At 46.4% G+C, this 4264-nt stretch overlaps 1 long non-coding RNA gene across 1 annotated transcript; it reads left to right on the top strand.

Annotated features, from left to right (window-relative positions):
- Positions 1-1496: 1496 nt before the first annotated feature.
- LOC120227713 lies at positions 1497-4229 on the top strand. Its single transcript, XR_005527322.1, has 3 exons — positions 1497-1574; positions 2296-2366; positions 3048-4229. It is a non-coding gene; the product is annotated as an uncharacterized LOC120227713 (long non-coding RNA).
- Positions 4230-4264: the final 35 nt, after the last annotated feature.

Here is a 4264-nt window from a genome sequence, read left to right as displayed (position 1 = left end):
ATATGGAGCCACCGCCTTGCTCTTCAATCTCAAGGGTATTTTGATGATGTGGGCAACTTTACATTTCCATGTATATTTTAGTATTTCGATTTCTAGGGAATGACATTGTGATTTTTTTAAATAGGAATGCATATGTCTTTTTTTTTTGTCATGAGTGAATTCTTTTATTTATTTTTTAATAGTTTACTGTCAAGTTGGTTTCCATGTAATACCCAGTGCTCATCGCCACAAGTGCCCTCTTCCATGCCCATCACCCCCTTCCCGTCTCCCCACCCCATCAGCCCTCAGTTTGTTCTTGGCATTCAAGAGTCTCTCATGGTTTGTCTCGCTCCCTCTCCCCCACTAGGTTTCCTCTTCTTCTCCCCCATGGACCTCTGTTAAGTACCTCCTAATCCTCCAATACATGCAAACAGATGGTAGCTGTCCTTCTCTGCCTGACTTCTTTCGCTCTGCATAACGCCCTCAAATTCCATTCATGTTGCTACACATGGCCAGATTTCATTCTTTCTCATTGCCATGTACTATTCCATTGTATAGATAAACCACATAATCTTGATCCATTCGTCAGTTGATGGACCACACGGAGATACCACCTCATGTCAGTCAGAGTGGCTAAAATGAGCAAATCAGAGGACTCTAAATGCTGGCGAGGATGTGGATAAATGGGCACCCTCCTACAGTGTTGGTGGGAGCGTAAACTGGTGCAGCCCCGCTGGAAAACAGTGTGGAGATTCCTCAAAAATTAACAATAGAGCCTCCCCTATGACCCAGTAATAGTACTGCTAGGAATTTACCCAAGTGATACAGGAGTGCTGTTGCATAGGGGCACGTGTACCACAATGTTCATAGCAGCACTCTCAGCAATAGCCAAAACATGGACAGTGTGATTTGGGTAGGTGTGTCATTGAACCTGAAATCATTTATTCTAGGAACTGGCCGTTGGCCTTCCTCTTTCAGGGTCTGAAGGTCTCAAACGGTGCCAGTTAGAGGCCAGAAACTTATTCCTTCAACATCAAAAGTCAGATCTGGCCCTCAGTTGACATCAGAGGAATAAGCAGGGGATCAGCGCTTATGTCTTCTTCATCGTTGGATTTTCATGCTGTGCGATTGAGGGTGGAATCTGCCTTAAATCAATTTTACATATGGCTTCTTAACTCAGTGCCTTACACAAAAATAATACAATAATAGAAAGCCTCTGATTGCCCCCTCACACCAGCCACGTATCGAGTATCCCATAACAGTTAGAATTTCTGGATGTGACACTTAGAGTGGCAAGGTCTACCGGGCAGTAAAAAGGTAGTACGAAGGTGATTTCTGCAGATTCTCTGTCTCATGGGAAATTCTGAAAGTGTGATCCATGTTGTCCTGAAGGGCTGCACCTACGTCCAGCCTAGTGAACATCTGCAGACCGCCAGAGAGTTCAGGCAGATGCTGTCTGACCCTCGGAAACCTCAACTTGAGTCGGAGTGCTGGGCAAGCCCTTCTCACTAAGATTACCTATATTTGTGTTCCTACAGATTCGTGTCTGGAGAGCACAGCAGAGTCCCGCAACAAGGAGCCGGAAGACGCTGCAGGTAGGGAGCAGCACTCAGTTAGAGACGGAGAGGGCTGCAGGAACAGTGGGGTTGCTCCTGATACTCTGGAGTCCGAGGAAACTGTTCAGGAAACCAGAAGGGAAAGGGGAGTAGGTGTACAAGCCTGATTTGTTGTTTGCAGAGGTCACAGACATACTACGGAAAACTACTCAGACATTCGAGGTTGCTTTTCGTCGAGCACAAATTCCAAAGTAGACATGATGGACACAGAATCCTAGCAAATACATGATGGGGATCCTAGGGGAAGGACAGATTTTCCAAGAGACAGACCGTGATGACTGGGATGAACTTCAAACAATCAACAGAGGCTATGAGACCCCCATCTTGACACACAAGGCACTTCAGGATTTCCACGAGTTTTATTAACTCTCTCACCTTTATCAGGATCATGTTTGCTAGAAAGATAAAAGCCCCGAGGCCCGTAACTTTCCTGCTCCTCTGCTGTGTCATCCGTTGTCCCCTAAGAGGATGCCCAGCAGCAGCACAATCCATAATTACTTTTCACTCATATGCATGCGCTCACCGCATGTTCACATCAATAGAAACCCTGACTAGTCTTTGAGCTGCCCACCAGTGATATCCATTCACCACCCGTCTCCATCGTGTTGTGTCTATGACTCCCGTTGAGCAAAGCAAACCTCCTGGAATAATTCCTGAGCAGTCCCACTGGCATCCTGAAACTATCCGTGTATCTTCTTAGGTACCCCCTATGAATTCACGGCAGTCATTCCGTTTGATGACGGAGACGGAGACACCACATCCACCTCCGAGGTATGCGTGCCTTTCTTTGTATAATGAAGATTGCTGTATTTCTCTTTAAATGGAATTAAGGTATACAACTCTCAGCATGTGCAACCTGTTGGTATATACAACTGACTTAATATGGGGAGTAACCACTGACAAACTGTGACCAACGGATCAAAGATTGGAAATGTGTTTTAAAAAGAGCAGGATCAATTACCACCTGCAGGATACTGACCAGTTTATGAGCAGCCAATTTTTGTTCTTGCATATAATTTTTCCAATGTGACTTGGGTTGTCCATGGGTTGCTCAGTCAATTAAGCGTCCAACCTTGACTCAAGTCATGATCTCGCGGTGCGTGAGGTAGAGCTCTGCATAGGGTTCTGTGCTGACAGCTGAGAGCCTGGAGCCTGCTTCGGACTCTGTCTCCGTCTCTCTCTCTGCCCTCCCCCGACTGTACCCTGTGTCTCTTTCTCTTTCTCTAAAATAGAAATAAATGTTAAATCATTTTCAAAAGGACGTGAGGCCTAACTTCTGTACCAATATTGGTGCCTTGTCTAGGACTCTGCTCTGCTCTTGCTTTGGGGTTCGTTGGCCTCTGTCACTCTTTCCCATCTAGATTGCTCCTGACACCAAGGTGACAAAAGAGCTGTGCCAACAAAACACAGCATCATCGGATTCTCATAGTGTTTTCTTTTCTGACATTTCAGAGCACCCTGCTGGAAAATGAAAGCGGTATGTATTCTGGAGTCACTCTCTCGGTAAGGAGAAATCCGGAAGATGAGAAGGGTGGGACTTTCTTGCAGTCTTACTGTGCAGAGCCACCCTGATTTCAGCTGCTGTGGGTCTGACAATAAGGACACTGCCTTCCAAAGGGCTTCTCCAGGAAAAGACCTATGGTCACAAGGTAGCACCCCGGAAGCAGCTGTACTGCCATTAGCTGGTGAGGTTTGTGTGCAGGGAGGTAGGTGTGTCTACATGTAAATCCATGTGATGTGACTCTCAGTGCTCGTGTGTGTGTGTGTGTGTGTGGTGTGAACGCACACGCACGCATGTGTTTGTTGTACCGTGTGTTTACTGGGATGTATTTAGACTTCCCTAAGCATTCCTCTTAATTGTGTCACCTATCTCACTACAAAATCCCATCCCCATTACATCATGAAGGATTATGCGTATTAAAACGAATCAAAAAATAGAATGTAAATCTGTTCCTTGTATCCCCAACACATGTGCATGGACAAGGGAAAAAATATCTCACATCGTCCAGTTTCTGTCACAGACCCGTGACAATAGGACCTCACCTCCTGGTAGGACTCGTCGCACGATTGGTCATGGTATGTCACTCTTGCCACTTTTCTGCACACAGCCCTCTTCATCTGAGGCTCCACAATGAGTCTTCCCAACATCACTCTAGTCACAGAGTGCTAGGGCAGGGCTTCTTCCCTCTGCAGGTGGCTTCGTGTTGAGCCACGTGCCAATTCCGATCTGGTTTGACTGGAGAAATCAGGGACTGCTAAGACTAGGCAGGGAGATTCACTCCTTCTTTCTCCACCTTCTTGGAATGGGATCTTAGAGTTCTCTGCAGATACTGCTGCTGAGACTCAACCTGTCTTTCTCAGATGAAAATCGCAGCACCCACCACTGACTGTCGTTGCAGTTCTGTGTGCTGGGCAAAAAGTGTAATTCAAAGAGACCAACAAGGTCTTTGTCAGAGACTGAGCGTCAGTGTGAGCACTTGGCTCTCTTCCAAGGAGCACCACAGTCTATGTTGGGTACTCCAAGGTGTGGAATTAGCACCTCAGCAGTGTGAAGGGAGAATCCACTCTCACCTTCCTGTCCATCTGCCATTGCAAAGAGGGCTGGATGACGTCTGAAGGCTTTTGCAAGGAAACCACTTACAATAGTTCTCGGAAGACAATATGAACAT

The sequence above is a fragment of the Hyaena hyaena genome, unplaced genomic scaffold (genome assembly GCF_003009895.1).
Source record: "Hyaena hyaena isolate Hyena2069 unplaced genomic scaffold, ASM300989v1 scaffold_2893, whole genome shotgun sequence".
Taxonomy (NCBI): Eukaryota; Metazoa; Chordata; class Mammalia; order Carnivora; family Hyaenidae; genus Hyaena; species Hyaena hyaena.
Note: the sequence above shows the minus strand (reverse complement) of the source record. Positions and strands in the feature narration are given on the sequence as shown.